The 26,173-nt window shown below is 35.9% G+C and overlaps 1 protein-coding gene and 1 non-coding gene across 3 annotated transcripts in view; one reads left to right on the forward strand and one right to left on the reverse strand.

Moving 5' to 3' along the window:
* PPP3CA (protein phosphatase 3 catalytic subunit alpha) overlaps window positions 1–26,173 on the reverse strand; it is a 303,925-nt gene that overhangs the window by 161,809 nt on the left and 115,943 nt on the right. The window lies entirely within an intron of this gene.
* On the forward strand, window positions 20,678–20,750 carry TRNAR-CCU (transfer RNA arginine (anticodon CCU)). Its single transcript has one exon. It is a non-coding gene; the product is annotated as a tRNA-Arg (tRNA).

The following is a 26,173-nucleotide window of genomic DNA, read 5'->3' on the forward strand; positions in this document are numbered from 1 at the left end:
TTTTCTTTTTTCCCCCTACTGCTATCATGACTTCATTCATCCTTAGCAGAGACCTCTTTACCCACCGTCTCTGAATATGACCACACAGATCCTGAGCTTTAAAATGTATTCAATTATTAGACACAGTATGTGTACTGATCATTTCACTAGCAAACTGAATACCCCATTTGGTTTTCCTGAATGTTTACGTGCAAATATAGCACAGTGGTATTTTATGTAACATCCCCAAAGTGTTAATAAAAGAGCACTATGGTACTCGAAACATTTACTAAAATTAGCAATTTTTTTTCCTATGACTTACAGAACATATATTATACACAGTAATTTTTGAACCTAAATCTGAAATGTGCTAAAGCAATTCTTTAAGATCAGACACAAATTAATGAAAATAAATATTGTTCCAACAACAAAGGATTAATAATTAATTAGTGAAAATGAGTACCTTAACAGTACAATCAGAGCTTCTTTTTATTGTCTGCGTTTCAAAATAATTTTCGTGTAAGTATGTTTCTTGATGTACAGCTACCCCCTATCCTTTCCATGTACAGCTTTTCTTATTTTCTGGCCGCTACCCTCAGTCTTGAGTCTAAGGATTCAAGGACATAGCCCACAACTCTCTCCACATGAGGTCTTGGGTTGTTCTATCACAAAACTCCTTTGAAGTTTTGATATTTTGGTTAGTTCATTTAATTACCAGAAAAACTGCAAGTGGCTTACATAATGAATTATGTAATAATGACTCAACATGAAAGATTATTTAACAAAAGTCTTAAGTTTCAAAATATTTCAGAATTACTGTGAGGCTTAAATAAAATCTGATTTTTCAGTGAAAATTAAAAAGTTCTATGCACAAGTCCTGTGACTAACATGTGGGTCAGGCCAATCACAAATTATTTGATACATGTACAAGATAAAAGCAAAATTACATTTACTGGTTTTGATACATGATATCGAATGTTTAGATTAAACCAAGAATTTAAATTAAATATTAAATGTTTTAACTTAGATATGTAAATTAAATTATATATTTTTAAATGTCTTAATACGTAATTGAAGATGTGTTGTTTAATAAGGGTCTACTCTATCGTGTGTTTTGTTCTGTTTTGTTCAGTTTTAAATAAAGACAGCCATAACATTTACAGCAGTATGTACTCCAGCTATACTGGATCTTGGAACTAGATAAAATGATTACAGCAGTATTTTCAGCAAATGGTATTTATAGTAATCTCTGGAATAGTAAATTTACAGTAATGCATAAAATTCCACTCACTTGGATACATTTACAAAGAGGGCTTTTTACTTATTTATTTTTTGCCTTTAACATTTTCTTCTTCTCTGGAGACATATGTCACAGGAGGAGATAAAAATCAAGCAACAAACAAGATACTTTAAGACAAGCTGAATTTATCTCCCAAGTGAGCAGGTCCCTATGAACACGATAATCATCCCTTAGGAATGAAGAGTATCCAGGGATTCTAAAACTTTATTTAACCCGAGACACACTTTATCATTCAGAAATCCTCCACTCTATGGCCTAAGACATGAAATATAAGGGAGGTCTTTACCTGAAATGAACTAGTTGATTAGAAATTCATTAATAAATATAAATCTGTGTATTTAAAATAGCGAACCTGCAAAGTATCATGTGTGCCTTCTTAGTCTTCAATCCTAAACTTGTAAGTTAATATGAAAAAAATCAATCTATGCCCACACACAATTCTTTCCTTTCAAGTTCATCATTCAGCTGGAGATGCCCACACATTTTCTATGCCCACGTGCCCGCCCTCGGTCCCCATTCCCTGTGGTTGAAACACCTACAGGCGTCAGAATCATTTTTTTAAATGAACAGACTCTCTCTTCTTTGAAAGATCTTGATGAAATGGCAAATCTATGACCCAAATGATATCGAATGATGTAAATCCTAAGTGGCAATTTAAGGATGTTACCACTTTTGCATATAAAGGGTGATTTTTTAAAAAAAATAATGAATTTGGCATATAGCCTTATATCTGTGTGCCACAGTGAAGCAAAGATTGAAATACTCTGCCTCAGAATCACCCTCCAGAGAGCGAAGGGCAGGAGCTAAATTCCCAGGTTTACATTGAATTGCCCCTGCCCTCGCTCTGTGCTCCCTCCTCCCCGTGGGCTCAGTCAGGAAGCATCAGGACCTCTGGGCCTCCCCATGTTCTAGTAATGCTTAAACTGGTTGCTTCACTCTGATGACCAGAGACCTGCTCTCATCCACTCTCTCTGGTCTGCCATTTCTAAGAACGACCCACTCCTGTGAATAATACAGAAGCATACAGGAGGTCCCAATTCTCAGCACCTCAAATATGTACCCCCCCGAATCATAATCTTCACACATCTATTTAAAAACTGGAATGCTTTAGTGAATACCACCCACAAATGTACCCTCTCAAACTTCACTTTCATATGTTTCGTTTATCCTTAAAATGTCCTTGTCAATTCTGATTTTAAATCACATATGCATTTCTCAGCCTATGAAATGGAAAATGTCTGATATCATAATAAAGCTGCAACAGACTGCATTCCCTTCCTCCATAAAGAAACACTCTTAAGAAAGGTTTTCCACTCGTAAACAGCGCATATTTTGTGCATAAAGAAAATTCTCAAAGAACTAAGGAAACAGGTTGCTGGGATTATAATGTCAATTGAAAATTGACAGGCAACACCAAATTTCACTCTTTAAATGAGTCAATTAATCACCACTATTCGAAAAACATCAGAATAATTCTAATAATAAATAGAAAGATTAACAATCGAGTGCCACCAAAGGTTCAAGTCCAGTACCCTGGCATTTGATATTCAATCAATATGTTTTTGAGTGAATGCAAAAATGAATGAACTTTTTTTTTTCTCCTTGTTCACTCAGATAGGGGGTAAAATTTCTGTGGTACTAGAAGTACAGATGGTCCCCAATTTACAATGGTTCAACTTACAATTTTTCAACTTTACCATGATAACCAAAGATATGCATTCAGTAGAAACTGTACTTCTAACTTTGAATTTTGATCTCTCCCAAGGCTAGTGATCTGCAGTATACTACTCTCTTTGATCCACAGCTCCCAGTTAGCCAAGCAATAACGATACACTTACAACCACTCTGTTTTTCACTTTCAGTGCAGTATTCAATAAATTATGTGAGATATTCAATGCTTTATTATAAAAATAGGCTTTGTGTTGGATGATTTTGCCCAACGTTGACTAATGTAAGTGTTCTGAGCATGTTTAAGGTAGGCTAGACTAGCCTATGATATTTGGTAGGTTAGAGGTATGTACTAAATGAATTTTCAACTTATGATATTTTCAACTTAGGATGGGTTTATTGGGAAATAACCCTATCATAAGTCGAGGAAGATCTGTAGTTGAAGAAGAGAGAACAGAAAAAAATGGCTTTGTTCAGATCTAAAAGTATGTATGTAATTATAAAAAGAACAGTCAATGGCCAAAATAACTCAAACTGAAAACTGCATTTAGTAAATGTGTCTTTAAAAGTGCTCATTACCGGAAAGAGACCAAGTCTGTCAGATGGTGGGGTGGGAGCTAGAGGAGAGCTCCCAAGATGAAACATACAGACATGGTCAAAAGTGAGCAACAGAGAAAACTGAAAAGGGAAGGGCAAACAATCACTACAAAAAGTTTGAAGTACTGAATGTTTTAATCCCACCTGTGATTACAGGATCATACATAAAATTTGTTGTTATCTGTGATGTAAAATTAACCCAACAACAATAAAAACAATACCATATCAGTACAATAGTATTTTGGTGCTTTTAAGCTTATAAAGCATTATCCTCTGGAATTTCAGAAAGACATTCAAATATTTCCTTTAAAAAGAACATTTTCTAGTTTATAAGAATGCTATTAATATATATTTACTGAAGTATGCTTCAGTAAAAAAAAGACTTTGTTTTAACTGTTAAACTTGAAATACCTGAGACTTAATAGACTAACACTTTCTCAGCATTCCTAAGGGCCAGAAGTAGCTCAGGACTTTCTTTCCCCTCTTTTTAGTATCTGTTTGACAAACTATCACTACCAGTCAGAATGAATTCAAATCTTACTTGTAGACACAAATGAAAAATTTATTGTAAAATGTAGCAGTCAAGAACAGCTAAAAACTAGGTTATCTAACTCATTCTAAGCACATATAGCATGACAAACAGAGCAACATAATTCCCATGACATATGACTTTGGGTTATGGTTCCCTAAAACATCTTAAAAGCTTCAGTCCCATAAATTTTTCACTACCCAAGTTCAAGATATTCATTCGGGCATGATGGTGAATCATTTAGGCAACACTGTGAATGCTTTTCTTAAAGTTACATGTGCCAAATTCACAACTAGCAGGCTCATTTAGAAACATAGTATTCTTTTTTTATTACCACATCATTTAAAATCTTCCCTTGCCTTAAATCCCCACTCAAGAAATAATCATGATTAAATATATAACTAACAGATTAATACAAATGTAAGATAAAGGATATATCCACACACATACAAATCAAATGGTGTACAAGCGAACGTTACTCTAACAATGGAGCTGTGTGTGTGCTCTTTAAATCCCTTGATCCATGATAATGCTCCACTTATTCAGAGCTCTGGTTCCCATCATCTTCACCAACAACAGTTCAATTACATACCCAGAGGTAATCAAAAACTGAGCTGGAGTGAGAACACTCACCAGAAAATCTGTGCCCATTACTCCATAGGAAAGGAATGGAAGCATTCTCAGACTACTAAATAGAAAAGGATGGTGACAGGGCATAACTAAGCATTCCTGTGTAGAGTTCCATATTTCACAACAGCCCTAGAGGATATCAGGGCATATCCATGGTGTTCATAATGGTACACATTCCATACTTCATAAGCATCTTATTCCAGATTACTGGATAATACACTGTTACGAAGTGGAAAAGGTATAATACAATTTTGATACACTTTCATTAAACAGAATTTTCAATAATTTAGTGTTAAAAAGAGATATGTCTCAGTTATGTGATAAGTTCACCTTCAGTGAAATGTCTCCTTCCCTAATCAGAAGATATACATGAAGGTTTATATATATTGTCAATTATTTTTAGGAATATAAATGGTCCTCATTCCCCCAAAATGTGCATTTAGTCATTCATAATGAAACTCAAAATAGTCTTTGATTTGCTAATACTCTATATATCAGGTGTATTTTTTAAATGATATATAGGGTACACACAGTATGTACTGAAGAAAGAAAAATGTCATAAAGATTTTATCTATTACATAAATGCAATCTAACTAAAAGCAACTTTCCTTTATAAGCCTGAAGTCTGAGAAAATACAGAAACCTCTAAAGTTGTTTTTCTGATAACATTCTTCCTCTAAACTAACTGGTTAATAACATCATGATTTTTGTACATTTGTACAAAGACATAATTTATACTTTTGAAATGGAGACTTTAACTTTACTCCAAGTGTAGTAAAAGTTCAGAGGAAATTAAAGGAAAAGGAGAAAGAAAGAAAAGAATTGATTTTCATCACTTCGGGAAGATAAACTTGAGTTCAGCTCACCAAACTGTCAAGTTAGATTGTATTTTTTTTAAATATCAAATCCTAAATAGCATGTGAATTTTACTAGAGCAATTTCCCATAGGTATTGGCAATGTTTACTCCCCACATAGTCAAGGGGGACCCAATTATTACTCTCACACCAAATGATAAACAAAAATGATAATCAGTCACCCAGCCTCTTCTGACTCCGTTACCTCTAGACTCTTAATTACCCTAAGGGTTTCCATGCTCAAGAGACAAAAAAGGGTCCTAGGAGCAAAGGCAGAATCTTGGATCTGGCTCTCCAGAAGAGGCCATTTCAGTTGCATTTTGCAAATAGGACTGATCTTTTTTTTTTTTTTTTTAATGCAAATAATGTTCCCATCCCAGATACAGTTATTCAAATAACAAACTATTTGTGAATTAACACAGAATGATACGGATAAGTAGAGACTATCTACTGGCCAGAAGGTCTGCTAACACTTTTGTACTCAAGCAACAAAGTAAGGAAATTTCACTGCAATTACTTATTTACGTATATTCATACAGCAAGGACATAAAGTTGATTAAAGTTGATCAAGAACTTGCCAAAATTATAATTTTGTAAAAATTAGTAACCAAAGAGCAGGTATCTAAAGAAAGTGAAATATTAGGGTTTCCCTGGTGACCCGGTTGTTAAGAATCTGCCTGCCAGTGTAGGGGACACGGGTTCGAGCCCTGGTCCGGGAAGATCCCACATGCTGCAGAGTAACTAAGCCCGTGCGCCACAACTACTGAGCCTGCGCTCTAGAGCCCGAGAGCCACAACTACTGAAGCCCGCGCGCCCTAAGCCCGTGCTCCACAACAAGAGAAGCCACCGCAATGAGAAGCCCGCGCAGCACAACAGAGTAGCCCCTGCTCACGGCAACTAGAGAGCCCGCGCACAGCAACGAAGACCCAACACAGCCAAAAATAAATAAATAAATAAATAAATAAATTTATTTTAAAAAAGGAAAGTAAAATATTAAAATTTATTTTAAAAAAGGAATTTTAAAATTTATTTTAAATTTAATTTAAATTTAATTAATTTAATATTTAATTTATTTTAAAAAAGGAAAGTAAAAGAAAACATAGAAAACAAAACAAAGTAAAAACAAACTGTAGACTTATGAAAGTACACAATTATTACAATTATTGCAAGGGAGGAAAACCAAGCTGCATAAAGCATCAAGTAAATTAAAGGGCTTGTGAAACTGTTGAAATTCTGTAGCAATGTCATATGTTGCACACACTTCTGGAAAGAAGGCCCACAATTTAACAGATTCGCAAAAGGATCCCTGACCCAAAAAGGCTAAGATCTTCTCTAACATGGCTTCCTCACCATTACTATGGTGACCATTCTAGTTTAATTCCTCAATACATTCTTATCTAGATTATGAAGATAATGATCAGGCTATTTCTTTAATTCTCCAGTTACCAACCCTTAATACATCTTATCCCCAAACCCTATAGTTTGGCCATACCCAATTACACAATACATATTCTAAGTATTCCATGTAATCTTATGCCTTCCTTCAAGCCTTTCAGAGATAGTAAGGCAAAGGGGCTAAAAGCACAACTCAGAAGCCAAACTGCCTGGGTTTACATCCCAACTTCACCAACTGTATGATGTTGGGTGAGTTATTTAGTTTCTTGAGGATTAAATAAACTAATATTTGTAAAGTGCTTGGAACATTACTGGCATAGCAAATACTTCCTAATTAGTCCTTATGATTAACAAATGCCTTGCTTACCTACTTAAGCATGCAACTTCCTAATCATCCCTATTCAAATGTCACAACTTCTGCAAAGATGCAAAGCCTGCTTTCCATCTAAACCTCCACATCCTTGAGAATCAAACACTTAATAACAGGTCCTTCAACTGCCAAACATAGGATTTTGCTTTGTCTTTTTACTTTGTGTTTGCTTTGTGTTTATTTTTTTGCCCTAAAAACACACAGCACTTGCTCTTTGTATTAATTTTCATACTTTTGTACTGATAAAACTCCTCACAAATCATTAGAAGACTTTTATGCTAAATTCAATAAATGTGTACGAATCTGAAATTATGATCTTAAATATCATGAATTTCACCCCCTAATTTTCTAGTTGAAGAAACTGAGGCTTAAAGAGAATAAGAGCAGTAGTGATAATAATAATAATTAAAACAATAATAAAATAATCGTTAACACATAGCACTTCCTATATCCTAGACACCCTTCTAAACACTTTATACTGCATGTGTTAACTTCATAAAAATCCTAAGATGTGGATACTGCTAATCTACTTTTCACATGCAAGAATTCAAGGCACAAAGAAATTAAATGACTTTACCAAGTTCACATAGCAAATAACTAGGAGACACCAGGGCTCATATGAGGACCCCTGACTCTAGAGTTGTGCTTTTAATCCTTGCTACCATGCCTCTATAGATAAGAGGTGACTTATCCAATAATCCAAAGATAATTAAAGGCAAAGCCTGAAGTCATACCTAGTTCTCTGGATTCCCTGAACCATGCTCTTTCTTTGTGAGTTCATTATTCCCTACCCAGAATGGACATGGCAAGCAATCCAAAAAAAAAAAAACAAAAAACTTTCCAATGATTTACTGATATACGATTCACATCTCATGACGTAATTCTCTAAACCCAATAATATTTATCCTGAATGTGCAGTCTGCTCCTTGAGCACCTTAATTTGGCTCTTCTGTCTTCTTATCTAACTGTTCCCAACTTGAAAGAGACCAAAATATTACAAGGAACAGCTATTTCAGTATTCAGCTTATGAAAGGTACAAGGCCTTAGCTGTAATTTGGTTTCTGATGGGTTGGTCAAGAAGTAAAACTCTCATTTACACTTGGTTTATTTATACCTCCAGTATTTCCACATAAGAGCATTGAACTTGGATCCTATCCAAAACTCAAAAGTTTTCCAGCAATGACTGTGGGCTGCCTCTCAGTCCAGCCTGTGATTTTGCTAAAAAATGTGCCTCCCCAACCTTTACTCCTTAAAAAGACTAGTTAGTGCAGCTGCCATTGACAATTTTCAGCCATATGGAGCAGAATCCGAGCTCTAAATGACACTAAGTGTAGCAGTGATGAGTTCTGAAGTACCTAATCACCTGTCTTCACATTCTGGCTTAAACAGCTATGGGTCCTTAAGAAATCCTTGAGAAACCACAGTTTCCTCACCTGTAACATGGAGATATTTACATAACCAAGAGGCATTTAAAAGGATTAAATGAGACCATACTTGCAAAAGTGCTTAGTGCAATACTTAGTGGGAAGTATGAACTCAAATTTAAGTATTTTTTATTATTTGTTATTTTTGTGCTTCAGTGAATTCCCACAGGATTTCTGTAGTTTCATACGCCAGCATTTTGTTGTATCACCTGAAAACTCTCATTTACACTTGGCTTATTTATACCTAAAAAAAACCAAGTATCATGTAAGTGTTTCTATCACATTTGGGGTCTAACACAGAGAAACTTATCTTGCCAATTGACATTAAATATGGCCCCAAGAGGGCTGTCTAATCAAGAACTGAATTCATCATCATGGGCATGTATGAAATTCTTACTATGAGTTTAATGTGACCTTAGTGGAAGGTTCAGAAGAGCAATTCACATAAGAACCCCAGAGACTACTGGGCCTTCTAAGAACATCAGATTTTACGTAAATAGCAGCATTTACCAAAGACAGTTCTTAGATAATAGGGTTTTATAAAATAAAGCATTTCTGGAGGAGAAAAAAAGCTCTGGAACATCTGTCAAACATGGTTAAATGGACTTATTTATGGCAAGTTTTCTTACAGATTTGAACCTGCTATTATGTCTGGTGACTATCTAGCAGGGAGATCAATCATGCCTCGACTCCCAATTATTTTTCTATAAAACTGTCTTCTTGACACATGTTTTGTCAAAACCTACTATAAACAAATAACCAATTCAACTATTTTGACAAAATGAGTCTGTCAGTTCACACAAACATGAATATTCAATAATAGAGGGTATCAGTAAAATTGGCCAAAAAATTTTAATCAAAATCATAAACATGTTAGTTTAAGCTGAGGACATACTGTATGTGTCTAACAATTTCAAAAAAAACAGTGTAAAATCAGCTTATTTCTGATGTCTCCTTACTCATATATGTACCTTACTGAACAGTGTATGACCATGCAATAAAAGTTAACATTTTTACTCTACAATTAAGGAAGAAGGAAACCAAAGAATTCCAACCAAAGGAAAGAAAACCTTTGGTTTTTGACATTGATAGGACTGCCACAGCTGCAGGCATCTGCCCTGTCTTCCTTCCACTTTCAGACCCAATGTTTGGCATTCTAGATCCACGATCTGGGGGCCACACCAACCTTTCAACATGCCAGTCAGATATAACAAAAACTAGTGATCATTTAAGTGTTTACTCAAATTAATTACAATGGATTTTTGCTCTCAAATAAAAGATTTGCTCCTTCTTATTTTAGAGGTTTCAGTTAAAGAAGTTTGGGTAATGCAGCTGTGCTTGCCCCAGGGCTCTGGAAACCCTACCATCTGGGTTCACATCATTTTCTGCTACCTAATAGGTCTAGGTCTTCGGGTGGGATGATTCATTTAATCTCTTTAATCTCACTGTGTCTGAGCTTCCTCATCTGTAAAACGCAGGTAATAATGGCTACTATCACACAAGACTATGTAAGGCTTCAATAATACATACAAAAAGTTACAGCAATGCCTGACATGTGCTAAGCACTCAATAAGTGCTTACTATCATTACTTTGAGACTTGTTAAAATGAGAGCCAAAGCAGAAAAATGCAGTAGCTCCCTGAGATGCGATTTACCAGGAAAGAGATCAAGAATCATTGCAGGCCTTCATTTAGAGATGACCCCCATACTACAGGATATGCTGGCTTTCAGCACGGATAAACGTCTCCTTGGAGGAAGTTCTATTGTACCTATTAGACAAATAGAATTTAAAACAAGAACATGATTCCTCCCATAGCAGAATAATCTATAACAGCCCCCTTCATCAGGTCCATGTGCTCTGGGAAGCCATTCATGTAAGTGTATTGATGGAACTAGCCTACAAAATCACCTGGGAAAGCTCACTGAAATAACCAGTGATCAGATACAAAGAGGCAAAATGTGCTGTGAAAGTCTCATTTTGATAAATCCTGACTGCATAGCAATACAAAATCATTGGCACACTGATTTGGTGCATACCTATAATTAGCCAGAGCAATTTTCCTCCTAGACATTTCCTTCATTTTCATTTAAATTAATATAATTCCTTACCTAAAATGCAAGAGAAAAAATGTTAGAAGAACACAATCTGTTTACCCTAATAGCAATAATCAAGCGTTTTCATCCTATTGGTGGAACAGTATAACCGTGTACTTCTTTACTCTCATGTCCTTTCATTAGATTTTATCTTGTATACATTCACTAAATTGAGTCCGCATTGAATGAGTGTCATTTTGCCCAATGAACTATTTACATTTGTAATGTTTACAATAATAATATGTGCAATTAACAATGTAAACAGTAATGTACAAATACAATATTACATTTGCCACATGTAATATGTCCCTTCAAGCCAAGGAAATAAAATTCTCTTGAAAACTTAAAAATAAATGCAAATTACTATGAAATTAAAGGAAAAAAAACTATTCAGCTATTCAGAGATATTAAGCAAAATGTAAGAGAATATAAATAGACTTCTCTTTCTAAGGAATACTCGTATATAACTGAACAAAATTATTACCAAAACACAAAATGCTTAAATTAATACACACTGTATTGATTTCTTCCGAATTCCTCATTTCCAATATTAGAAAAGGAATCAAAAGTTTTCTATACTTATTTTCTCTTATACCTAATTACCTATTAACCATCCAGATACTTACTAAGCAAAATATAATTTCTTCTTAATTTATTACAGTGCATTTTCTTCCATTTGGTAAAGAAAAATAAACAACAGTGAAAGGGAAAGAAAGTTCAGTTATGTGTTTCAGAAAAAAGGACTTGTTCACCATTCTAACGCTAATGTCCCTTCTAGCTAAATAAAACTAACCTCAGTTGTTTTCATTTAAGCATCTTTACAATTCTTAATTTAATAATGCTAATGCAGCTCACTCCAGGAAAAGAACCTCATATTGCTGATATACCGAATTCACTCTAAAACACTGCTAATCTATTTAAGATGTGTGATATACTTTACTATATAGGTACAAAAAATGCTTGCCATTTAGCAAAGATTTAGAAACATAACATGATCAGTTTCAGATTAAACTTGTCTCACCAAAGCTCAATAAAAGCAGCACCTAAGTAGTGAAATACGTCATATTCAGTAGATGACAGGCTACATCATCACCAAATTTAGAGGATCTTTTATGAAACAAGTAACTGGCTTAATTAAAAGAAGAAAAGTCCCTACATCTTGAACTTTTGTGCCAACAATGAAAATCTAATAGATGAATCTAAGAATGGAAGTGATCTTTGAGGTGAATTTTTTGGCTGACCTACATATGAATGCAAAGGAAAGACATTCACCATCAATAAATTGTACAGCATTATACATAATCTCATTTGGAAACATTATTTAGTCATTGTATCATGTAAGGGAAACTACAGTACTACAGTCCCCAATGAACTTCAATTTTACAAACTATTTTCCTCTCATTTGCCGAATAAATGACACTGTTCCATACTAAGAACAAGTGGTGATTACACTTTTACACTTTTCTGAGAATCTTGAATTTTCTTGACTGTTCCCAGTCGTGGTGCTGTGAATTATATTTCACCAGCTGATCTCCAGATTGTGGGCCCTGCATTCCAAAAACCTGTGAGTCCTTGAAAACTTTCTAGAAAGGCTTCCCTGGTGGCGCGGTGGTTGAGAATCTGCCTGCCAATGCAGGGGACACGGGTTCGAGCCCTGGTTTGGGAGGATCCCACATGCCGCGGAGCAACTGGGCCCGTGAGCCACAACTACTGAGCCTGCGCTCTAGAGCCCATGAGCCACAACTACTGAGCCTGCGCTCCGCAACAAGAGAGGCCGCGATAGTGAGAGGCCCGCGCACCGCGATGAAGAGTGGCCCCCGCTTGCCACAACTAGAGAAAGCCCTCGCACAGAAACGAAGACCCAACACAGCCAAAAAAATAAATAAATAAATAAATAAATAAGAAGAATGGGTCTTCTCATTGCAAACAACTGTCAAAAAAAGAAAAAACAACTTTCTAGAACTGCTCACTTGCTACAAAAAAAGTCCTGTTGATTACAACAGCCTACTTCAAGTAATTAAATGAAATCGCCACATACATCTATGATAAATTATATCATAAAACATTTTGAAAGAGAAACTACTGAAAAATCACTTCCCTAAAGTGTTATCCAGATGTTAATAAGATACCTTCAGTAGTCAGTGAAAAGAAAAATGTTCCAAAATTATACAAGTAAAGGATGCTATCTGGAGTACAAATCAATTAAATGGTGCTAGCTCTGAGAAATGGTGCTAAAATTTGAAAGAAATGAGCTACACTAATGGGTAAATTGAAGCCAAACATTCTATATGGATTTCATTTTCCCTGGAGCACTTCACTTTGGTGTCAAGAATTTTGAACACTTGGATTTGAGACCTGGTTTTACCATAACCACATAAAATAAGGGCTCACTGTCCCTATTTGACAGATTAAGAAAAAGAGGTTAAATACGTTGTCCAAGTTCATACTAACATTAAGTGGCAGTTTAGATGCACACCCAGGTACATCTGGTTTCAATTCTCTCCACTAGATCACACTAAACTACCTAATTTATGAAATAAAATTGTATTCTAAATAACTTTCAGAAACATATTCCATTTTTAGACTATCAAATCTAATTTTGTCTATATGCTGATTGAGTGAAAGAGCGGGATATAATGTTTACTGAGCCTCAAGGGCCTCTGGTTTGCAGGCAGATTCAGGCAGGGCTCTGCCACTAAATGGCTACATAACTTCACTTTTCAATCCCTCAACTGCTTTGTTTGTAAAATGAGGGAATAATACCAGTAGGCTCCAGAGCCCTTTCCATTTTGAAAATACAAGCCACATAGGAGTTTCAAGTATTCACCTATGATGTATAATCATGTCACCTATTTAACAAATCCCGGGGGCATTCCCCATGGCTACATTTTCAGAAGGAACACTTTTAAAAACAGAAATCAGCATAAGGCGGGCTGGTGCATTCCACGGTACAGTGTGGGTATTGCACAAAAGGGTCTGGAGGAATCAGAAACTGAGGGTTGAAATCCTGTCTCCACTGAATGAGGCAAACCCTCTGTCTTTTCTACTTCCCGCACCGGCAACGGGTGGATGCAGGCCAGACAGAGACCATGAGTGATGCTAAAGAGATCTACATCTCAATAAAGGATTTGTTTGTTGAGGTGGGACAAGAAAAGAAATGCCACAGTTCTTTTACTTCTCTTCTCTTTCTGGAGCTTGAAGATGAACCACATATCTTGAAGAAGAGCCCAGCAAGGAATAAATTCTTAATAAACACTGATGGAAGGAAAGAGGAAAAGAAGAGAAGGAGAAAATGACAGTGTTACCGAAAAAAAGAAAGGGAAAAAAGGGAGGAGGAGGAAGAGGAAAATTTATTAAATGGAGCTATGAAGACTAAATCCAAGTTTTCCTTCTCAACGTTAATGGAAGAAAGGAAAAAGCCCTCCACGAAAGAATAAGATTTTACCTCAGCATATCCTGAGTTGAATCAAAGGTGCTTGATCTTTACCATCAAATATTATTCAGATAATGTAAACACTCTAAGAAAAATCCCTTAAAAACCGCATCATTACATTGAATGACTCTTTTTTTTTTGGAGTTAAAATGTGGAAAACTGAAGCATACTCTCCCAACTTCATTGCTGAATTTTTTTTCCCTTCACTTTAAAAAACAATTTTTGTTACACCCAAGTTTTCCTATAGCCCTTCACTGTATAAGGTCAACTTTTGTTTTCACTAACACTATGAAGGTTGAATAATAATTAGCCACAGTTTAGATTCCTTTCTAGAAACAATTCATTTAGAGAAAACAAAGGAAAAAATCACGTGTAACAATGGAAAATACAGTTCTTCCATCATCAGATAAGAAAACAAATAAGAATATTTCAGCAATGGGGATAATCTGTAAAACCAACTGCTCTCTGGATGAAACAGAGAACTAATGAAGTAAATGTGGAAAAGTAAAAGGTCTTGAGGGCTGAAATGAGCAGAAATATACACTGTTTTTAAAGTCTCAAATCAGACGTAAGCAATCAGTAACGAATGAAGAATGTTATCTATCACTATTTATCCTCCATAGTTGTTACTGGATATCCAGACAGCTCTTCATATCACAAACACATGGTCCTTTTGAGAACCTCTGTTGAAGATGTGTTTATTCATTCATTTAGAAAGATCTTGCGGGGCTTCCCTGGTGGCGCAGTGGTTGAGAGTCCGCCTGCCGATGCAGGGGACACGGGTTCGAGCCCTGGTCTGGGAGGATCCCACATGCCGCGGAGCAACTAGGCCCGTGAGCCACAACTACTGATCCTGCGCGTCTGGAGCCTGTGCTCCGCAACAAGAGAGGCTGTGACAGTGAGAGGCCGGTGCACCGCGATGAAGAGTGGCCCCCGCTCGCCGCAACTAGAGAAAGCCCTCGCACAGAAACGAAGACCCAGCACAGCCAAAAATAAATTAATTAATTAATTAACTTAAAAAAAAAAAAGATCTTGCTAACGTCTATTATGTGCCAGACACTGAGCTAGGTGTTGTGGAATCAATTTTTAAATTCCTACCGTAGGGCATAAGAACAGGGAAAAAATGGACGGGTGAGATTGGGGTTCTCAGATTCACTGCCAAAGTCTGATATGCTATAATTTTATCATCTTGTGCTCAAAATTTCATATTTTTTAATGAATTTTATTTCACATCAGTTTACAGTTTTTCTCAGACTGTGAGGTTTTTGTTGTTGTTGTTGTTTTTGTTTTGTTTTGTTTTGGGCCACACTGCACAGCATGCGGAACTTCCCTGACCAGGGATCGAACCTGTGCCCCCTGCACTGGAAGCGCAGAGTCTTAACCACTGGACCACCAGGGAAGTCCTCAAAATTTCATATTTTGAAATATTTCATCAATGCATCTGGAAAGTATAATATTTAAACAATAATTTGAAGCTCCATTAATAGTGTGGGGTCATGGAATAAGAAGGAGAAAATAAATTGAAAAAAATGCCACAGTAAGATATACCTAAGTTAATGACAAGTATTCATGTACACAGCCCAGCTCTTTAATAGAAAGACACAGAAATGCCTAAAATCACAATAGGATACTTAAAGAAAATCTAAAGGTAAAATTAGTGGTTAAAAAAATACACAGAATATTGTTGACATTATTACCATTTAAAGAAAAATATTATTGCCTCAGTGATGATGATTAGTTACACCTGTGACATTTCCAACTCATACTTCCTTAATGAAATCAATATTTTATAGCCATATTTTTCTACTTATAGAAGAGACTACCCAGCAATGAACAATATATGCATGAAATTTTAATAAAATCTTTTCTCCCCTTGAAAAGTATTCTATAGTATTATGAACATTGCAGATAAGTAGGAATACAGTTAAAAGTAAAGCTCTAGTATATGATTTTTAGCTTCTGAATAAATCTTAATAAAATTTAAAAGTAACATGGAGGTAAAAACAGACAAGAGAATTAATCTCTTCTTAAAAATTAGAATTGTTAATCAACTATACTCCAATATAAAATAAAAAGTTTAAAAAAAGTTAGATTGTGATAATAAAATCTCATCATTAAGTTAAACACATATCTCTCTTTCATCTAGCGAAACTTCAGTAGAATAGCCTATAAGGAAATGTCATTTATAAGTTATTTCAAATGGGAAAGTAAATCATATTATTCTGAACCATCATGGTGAACAATAATACTTTTATTCCTGGAAGCTCTATTTTCTTTAAATTAAAGAAATTAGTACTTAAAAGTACTCAACACCTTGAATAAAATGAATATCCAATATGCATTACAATCTTCAGTACTGTCATCTTGGAAGAGGCCAGTTAACAAATTGTATTCCATATAACAATGTAGACTGATTTTCTAAAAGTATTGTTTAAGTTGCAAAATGAAATGAGAGATTCAAACTCGAAATCAGATTTACAAATTCCCTTCATTAGTGTGATACACAAATGCATAACCTTATAGTATTAAGAATGGAACTAACTTTACATGAAATGTAGCCAAATGAATGTTATTGAATATCCATAATGATCATTTTCCATTAAGTTAAATACTTATAATCATGAGGTTTGATTAACATGCTCTGGTTTCTTGCATGCCATGTAATCATTATAATCAGAAAACTGAAAGAAATCTTCTCCAATTAAATATAAAACAGATGAACACACTTAGGAAGAAAACATGTTTCACTGCCACTTATATAGTTAAGATTACAAGTACATATGAATATTTTCATCATAAAGGAAATCAGATCATTTAGTATCTTTTTTTTTTTTTTAATTTTTTATTATTTATTTATTATTTATTTTTGGCTGTGTTGGGTCTTCGTTTCTGTGTGAGGGTTTTCTCTAGTTGCGGCAAGCGGGGACCACTCTTCATCGCGGTGCGCGGGCCTCTCACTCTCGCGGCCTCTCTTGTTGCGGAGCACAGGCCCCAGACGCGCAGGCTCAGCAGTTGTGGCTCACGGGCCCAGTCGCTCCGTGGCATGTGGGATCTTCCCAGACCAGGGCTCGAACCCGTGTCCCCTGCATTGGCAGGCAGATTCTCAACCACTGCGCCACCAGGGAAGCCCCATTTAGTATCTTAATTTTTCCAACAGCCTTAAATTTTCAAATCCTTTGAAATAAGTTCAAAGAATACATTCTTACATAATACTATGTATACCCAGTGCTTTATTTTTCACAATTACTTGACAGCAAGTTTGGGTTTGTTTTTTTTTCCTTTTGTTTCGTTTCTTTTACTTGCTAAAATCATAGTCCAACCAGAAAGAGAAAATTAACTTACTCTTTTTTTCACCAAAAACATTTACACTTCTATTTTAATCTCTTTTTTAATAATCAATCTAAAATATAATCTTTAAATAGACAGTACTGACACTAAATTTTATTTACTAGAATTACTGATGCTTTTTCATCTGGAGATTAATAGGTTTTAGTAAAAAGATCTAGCTTTTCTGATACTCAAGGAAGAATATACTTGAGTGCAATCAGTACTATGGAAACAGCTTTTTTTCTCTAGTACATGCAATTGCAAATGAAACACTTTGGTTATTTTTCCTCTTCAATTTCCCAATTCACATGAGGATGGTGTCTGTTATCTAATGCCCTCTTATAAATATTATCTATCAATAACTCACATACACACACATTCAAAAGTTAAACTAGTCATTCATATTAAATTATGGATATATGCTAGTCACTTCAATAAGCTTGATATACTTAGAGTTTTACCTTAAGGTCTGCACTAAATGTTGGCTAAACCCAAATGACCTCCTTTGCCTTAAATTCCTCCTGCAGTTTTATTCAGATTGTCCTGTTTGAATTACACCATGAGGAAGTCCAAGTATTCTATTCCAAATCACTTCACACGAGTCTTGTACCAGAAATTCCAGTGAACAGGGAATTTGTATTATCAAAAGTGTGACGTCAGGGCTTCCCTGGTGGAGCAGTGGTTGAGAATCTGCCTGCTAATGCAGGGGACACGGGTTCGAACCGTGGTCTGGGAAGATCCCACATGCCACGGGGCAACTAGGCCCGTGAGCCACAACTACTGCGCCTGCGCGTCTGGAGCCTGTGCTCCGCAACAAGAAAGGCCGTGATAGTGAGAGGCCCGCGCACCGCGATGAAGAGTGGCCCCCGCTCGCCGCAACTAGAGAAAGCCGTAGCACAGAAACGAAGACCCAACATAGCAATCAATCAATCAATCAATCAATCCTTAAAAAAGAAAAAAACCCAGAGTAGTGGGTTTATTTATTAAAAAGAAAAAAAAATGATGTCAAATAGAATTCAACAATTCTAAGCTAAAATCATCCATATTATAATTTGATAAGAGAAAACCTTCCAAACTCCTCCTACGAAATGACTTGCTTGTATAGATTCACGGTTTCATATATATTTTCCATTAGTTGCTGAGCGGTAGAAAGCACTAATTCCGACTATACATTGTATAAAATGTGAAGTGCTGTGATAGATTATTCAAAAGCCATTAAAAAAGGTCACACTATAGTGTCTCTTATATAAGGGACTCACATGGAATTATATGAAATACATAGCTGCCTCTGTAGTTGCTATGTATAATAGAACTAAATGTCTGTTCATAGTAACATGCTTAGTAAAACATTTACATCAATGTAAAAGATTTCTCATTTTATCACACCTGATATATTCAAGGTCACATCACTCAAAAGTTCGTTTCAAAGAGAAATCATATTTTGAATTAAAAGGGATTCTAGTCAGCACCCCTTCACAGGTGTGAAAACAAACAAAAAACCCCGCAACAATTCCAAACTGGAACTCTAAGTTCTATGATTATTTTGTTAAAAAACATGAGTGTATAAAAATTATTTAAAGCAGGCTAACTACATACAAAAAACTACATACTAAATCAAGTCCAACATCGTCAACAGGCACATAGAAATGTAGGGCATACTCAGGGTTCCTGAGGGTCAACCTTTAAGAATGACTGCATTCCGGGCTTCCCTGGTGGCGCAGTGGTTGAGAGTCTGCCTGCCAATGCAGGGACACGGGTTCGAGCCCTGGTCTGGGAAGATCCCACATGCCCCGGAGCAACTAGGCCCGTGAGCCACAATTACTGAGCCTGCGCGTCTGGAGCCTGTGCTCCGCAACAAGAGAGGCCGCGACAGTGAAAGGCCCGCGCACCGCGATGAAGAGCGGCCCCCGCTTGCTTCAACTGGAGAAGGCCCTCGCACAGAAACGAAGACCCAACACAGCCAAAAATAAAAAATAAATAAATAGATATATATATAAAAAAAAAGGAATGACTGCATTCCACCAGATTGGACACATTGTAGTATGCAGTAACATTTACAACTCCAAACATATTTATTGTACAAAAATAATATGTAATAGTATCAGCTAGTAACTTTTAAAACTGCTTTAAGGAACAAAACACACTTCCTTCTAAAAGCAAATGCATGTACTAGTCACTACCCAGTAGCCAAGATAATATAAAGTTCACACATGCTCTCTCTTCTAGATTGTGTTCTTAACACTATCAAAACACATTTAAAAATAGGAGATATCCAACCAAGTGGATATCCTATGAATCCTTAATTTCTTTTTGTTTTCTTTAGAGATCTACCCTACTGGATTTTTCTCATTCTCCCTCACAGATATAAAATAACCTGTATTTAAACTGAGGAGCCCAGTTTATAAGTGAATTCTGGAAAACTAAATCAACACAATCATTTTTCAAACTTTTAGACTATTTGGAAATCATTGCTCTGTTAATATGCCTATCACTTTAGGAGTCATTTGAAGTAACAGGGGTACCCTTATGGCAAGCACATTGTTATACAACCCTAGGAATTCTACTAGATATTTTCACTGACAGTCAAAGATGAAAGGAGGACCCAAGATTACTGGGCTCACCAGTTAGGCACAGTGCTGATACTTCAACCATGAATTATCTGCTTAGATTCTCAGGGCAACTTTACTAGGTAAAGCTGAAAAATAAATAGTAGGTCAGCAAACCCTTTTGCTAGATAATGGGATAGCACAGATACTTGAAATCCATCTTCTACACCTAACATTAACAGAGACCTAGTTTTAGAGGAGCATTTTCTGGATAACACATTGGGCAAAAAATTAAACATCCTTGGAATACTTTTTATAGAAACGAACATCAGTTGAGAGAATAATATTGTAAATTATTAAAATTTCTATATTTTAAAATATACAAAACACTTAAAATTTTTTACTGTGTTTTTAATTTTCTCAGTTCAATATACTTTTCAGTCAATGCTTTCTTGCAATCATTTATGTGACTTCCTGTCTGCTTCTTTCAATGATATACCATAATATTAGGAACGAATTGTTGAGGGACTTCCCTGGTGGTCCAGTGGGTAAGACTCTGTGCTCCTAATGCAGGGGGCCCAGGTTCGATCCCTGGTCAGGGAACTAGATGCCACATGCATGTTACAACTAACAGTTTGCATGCCTCAACTAAGAAGTCCGCATGCTGCAACAAAGAGCCCACATGCCTCAACGAAGAGCCCGCATGCCGCAACTAAGATCTGGTGCAGCCTAAATAAATAAATAAATAATGAATTGTTGAGAATTAACCTTAACCTATTGAAATGTTCAGTATTAAAATCCATATTTATTTATTCTGATACTTCATATTTAAAGGTAAATCCATTGTTTTGCACAATCATCACTAGCACCACCACCACCAGGACCAGTAAAACAAAAACCAAACCTAGAACAAGCTATACCAAAAACCAATCCTGGGCTTCCCTGGTGGCGCAGTGGTTGAGAATCTGCCTGCCAATGCAGGGGGACACGGGTTCGAGCCCTGGTCTGGGAAGATCCCACATACCGCGGAGCAACTGCGCCCATGAGCCACAATTACTGAGCCTGCGCGTCTGGAGCCTGTGCTCCGCTACAGGAGAGGCCGCGATAGTGAGAGGCCCGCGCACCACGATGAAGAGTGGCCCCAGCTTGCCACAACTAGAGAAAGCCCTCGCACAGAAACGAAGACCCAACACAGCCAAAAATAAATAAAATAAATTTTTTAAAAAAGTATTATTTATTAAAAAAAAAAAAAACCCAATCCTTATTCAGAAGCTTCTGTTCATTTGTTTTCTTTCTTTCCTTTCCTTCTTTCTTTCTCTCTCTTTCTTTCCCTTTTCTTTTACTGTAGGAGAGAATGGCATATAATTAAAAAAATATATATGAGAAAAACATTATAATATAAATGGACAGAATTTATTTCCACACTGAATCAGATCTCCCAGCCTGTCGAACTCTCCACCCGCAACCCCACCCTAAACACATTAAAAATACACTCAATAACAATGGTACGCCGTAACTGCTCTCTTTAGTCATTGTTTTCCCAGTCCTTAAAAATAATATCACACAAAAGATTAAGTTCATTTTTCCTTCATTTCTGTGCATTTAAATAAGTGTGTGCTAGGGAAAGGGCACACCTTTATACTCTTTACATTGCCCAGCATCACATAGGGAAATATGATTATTTTTCCCAATTGTTATTTTATCCCAAGGTCATGACTATCTGTTGGCAGATATCCAGGAATGGATGATTCACTGAACTGATGAAAATGTGGTTCATAAAAATATCATTTGTATCAAAGATAGGCCAACTATAGGAGTCTATAATGTGGATCTACTCTTAATCAAACAATAAAAATATGAATGAACATTATTAAAAAGGAATATGCTTAAGCCTATTTAAACATAGTCTTTTTTGCTCCAATATCTCTGATGAAAGCTATGTCCTACACTGAAACACAGATATCAAACTGGATTAGTTGCAAAGACACAGTTAAAATTTAATTATCTATGCCAGTCATGCAGGTCATTGGTGCACATAATCCAAAAAGTATTTCCATGTGAAAGATAGACATTTGGGTATCTCTGACAGCCTATTAATACACGTTATTTTCAATAAAATAATGAACTCATTCTGAAAGGTCTATTTGCCTAGGCTCCCAAACCTGTCAAACTGTTCACATTAGCTCCAGCATTCCCTCCATGCAAGGGATGAAACTAAGTAGTCTCCCAGACTAATGGAAAGATTGGCTTAAATTTGACCTTGGCTCTCTCTTTATAATTAGCTGATTCATTCCCTAGGGGAAAGAGGTAATTAACTTACTGGTTCAGAACTTCCTTAGGAAAGAAATGTAACTGTCTCACTTAAAAGAGCTTTCTTTTTTTCTACAGATCTAATGCAATCTCAGATTTAGACAGAAATGATAATTTATAAAATTCTTTCAAATATATTAGCTCCTTGGCTCCACACAATAGCCCATGACTTAGTTTAGGCCAGAGAACCAGCCCTAAGGCACAGACTGGATAAATGATATTGGCAAAATCATGATGCCACTTACTAGATAAAACTAGAATTCTAGTTTCCAGACTCTCCATTTAGTTCTCTTCCCCTGACTCCACAATGCCATGTCTATAAGAATGTTATAGGAATATTTACAGTGTAGTGATGTTTCCAATTGAGATAATATATTACCAAAGCAAATCTGGGCACATATATAAAAGCATTCCTTCCAGAAAATTCCCTTAAAAATGAAACCTTTACTTTTCTCTTCAATATCCTTCCACAAACCAAAACTCTTCAATGCTTTTAAACAATACATAAATATAACATTGCAATTTTAATATATAATTATTTAATATTATTTTAACAGCAATACTCCAGAAACTATATATAAATTTGACTCTGAAATAGTCTTTCATTCAACAGTCAAAAATGTTAAATAAAATAAATAGAAGCATCTTCTAAAATAAAAAGTGCATATTTTTCTGAATTGCCTAGAAAGGGAACAATCTCCAATCTCTTTAAACACAAATCTATAAAACTATTCCCACAGGAGAAATAAAATTGTAAAGAAAAGACAAAGTATTGAAATAATGAACACTAATAATAACCCAAAAATCAAACTAAAATTATGAATATACCAAAAACTGAAATGATTTGAAATAATATAAATGATAAATAATGTAAATGTAGCATAAACGGTTATGGACTTTATATGTTGGGTGACCACATTAGCTTACTGTCTAAATTAGGACACTTTTGGGAATGAAAGGGGGCTATTAATAATTACACTGGACAAGAGGCATAAATTGGGATTGTCCTGGGACATAAACAGGACATATGATCACTCTAATTTTATGTCTGCACCAGCTGGGTTTTTTCGAGGATTCCCAAGCATCTTGACTTTTTTTAAGGTCAGAATAATTTTTTTGTCATCATTCCCTCCTACCCCTACTTCTCTTTTACAATCCAGGAAAATATTAGTCAAACCACTTAACTCTTTCTTCTCTGCATGTCCTATTTTGTCTATTAACTAGGGCAGGACATGTGTATTAGTCTGAAAATCTCCTTTAAGCTACTTCTTCTACAGTCTCAGCTTTACAGCTTCTGTGTTTCCATTTCAAAATGTCATGGCCAGAGCCCTGAAGATCTGGTTTCTGCCAGCATGAATACACTGCTCTGTGTTGGACATCACTGAAACTGGACTCTGAAAAACTTGCTACAGCTCATTTGATGTATGTATATTTCAAATGTAAAGTCTTCTGAAATTCAACATTCAGAAGAAAGAAGGAAATTTGGAAGGGAGAGGTAGAAGGACTAATCAATATTACAAATAAGAGGTTTCACTGCACAAAGTACACTTAGGGTTTCTGAAGACTTTTTCACTAACTCTTCATGCTTAGAGCTTTCCAATGGTTTCTCATCTTCTTCCGAGCAAGGCCAAAGTCCTCACAAAGTGTTATATGATTTACTCCATTCCTTACATAAAATAGCTCTTTGGACCTCCTACTCTCCCATTTCATTCACTCGGCACCAGTCCACCCAACTCCTGGAGACTCCCAGAACCTCCAGCCATGCTGCTGCCTCAGGGCCTTAGAATATGTTCTGGTTGGAACACATTCACCCATGTAAGCACTTATTTATTCCCTCACCTCCTTCGGTCTTCCTCCAAATGTCACTTCCGGGAGACCTTCCCTGACCCCCTTATTTTAAACTGAATACCCGCCCAGCACTCCCCATCCTCCCATCTTTTTCTCCAGAAAGTCACTATTTGATATATCATATATCTTACTTATTTTTTCTGTCACGTTCCCACCAGAATGCAAGCTCCATAAAGACAAAGATATTTTTGTTGAATATGCTCACTACTGTGTCTCCGGTGCCTAGAAAAATGACTGTTACTTTAAAAAAGGCTCAATAAAAATTTGTTGAATAAATAAATAAACTCATAACTGAAGAAATGTAACCCCCTTAAATGCACTAAGCTCACAAAAATGCCCAGCAATCTAGCACAATGGTTACAAATCCTTCCACAAGCCCCAGTTGCCTAAAGATGACTTAAAATTTATAAGTAAAATGTTGGCCATTTTGCAAATGTCCTTTTGGGTATCTTTGAAATACAGAATTCTTTGGATTTCAAAGAATTTATTGGTTCCAGACTGTTATTTATCAGTGACAGGCATAGCAAATAAGAATTTTATTATTTGTTTAAGTATATTTTTAAAACAATATTAAACATATATATTTTATGACAGTCAAGAGGAATTTTTTTTAACATCTTTATTGGAGTATAATTGCTTTACAATGGTGTGTTAGTTTCTGCTTTATAACGAAGTGAATCAGTTATACATATACATATGTTCCCATATCTCTTCTCTCTTGAGTCTCCCTCCCTCCTACCCTCCCTATCCCACCCCTCTAGGTGGTCACAAAGCACCGAGCTATCTCCCTGTGCTATGCGGCTGCTTCCCACTAGCTATCTATTTTACATTTGGTAGTGTATATAAGTCCATGCCACTCTCTAACTTTGTCACAGCTTACCCTTCCCCCTCCCCGTATGCTCAAGTCCATTCTCTAGTAGGTCTGTGCCTTTATTCCCGTCTTACCACTAGGTTCTTCATGACCTTTTTTTTTTTTTTTCTTAGATTCCATATATATGTGTTAGCATACGGTATTTGTTTTTCTGTTTCTGACTTACATCACTCTGTATGACAGACTCTAGTTCCATCCACCTCACTACAAATAACTCAATTTTGTTTCTTTTTATGGCTGAGTAATATTCCATTGTATATATGTGCCACATCTTCTTTATATATTCATCTGTCGATGGACACTTAGGTTGCTTCCATGTCCTGGCTATTGTAAATAGAGCTGCAATGAACATTTTGGTACATGACTCTTTTTGAATTATGGTTTTCTCAGGGTATATGCCCAGTAGTGGGATTGCTGGGTCGTATGGTAGTTCTCTCTGTAGTTTTTTAAGGAACCTCCAAACTGTTCTCCATAGTGGCTGTATCAGTTTACATTCCCACCAACAGTGCAAGAGTGTTCCCTTTTCTCCACACCCACTCCAGCATTTATTGTTTCTAGATTTTTTGATGATGGCCATTCTGACCGGTGTGAGATGATATCTCATTGTAGTTTTGATTTGCATTTCTCTAATGATTAATGATGTTGACCATTCTTTCATGTGTTTGTTGGCAATCTGTATGTAAGGCCAGACACTATCAAACTCTTAGAGGAAAACATAGGCAGAACACTCTATGACATAAATCACAGCAAGATCCTTTTTGACCCACCTCCTAGAGAAATGAAAATAAAAACAAAAATAAACAAATGGGACCTAATGAAACTTAAAAGCTTTTGCACAGCAAAGGAAACCATAAACAAGACCAAAAGACAACCCTCAGAATGGAAGAAAATATTTGCAAATGAAGCAACTGACAAAGGATTAATCTCCAAAATTTACAAGCAGCTCATGCAGCTCAATAACAAAAAAACAAACAACCCAATCCAAAAATGGGCAGAA

The sequence above is a fragment of the Balaenoptera acutorostrata genome, chromosome 5, assembly GCF_949987535.1.
Source record: "Balaenoptera acutorostrata chromosome 5, mBalAcu1.1, whole genome shotgun sequence".
Taxonomy (NCBI): domain Eukaryota; kingdom Metazoa; phylum Chordata; class Mammalia; order Artiodactyla; family Balaenopteridae; genus Balaenoptera; species Balaenoptera acutorostrata.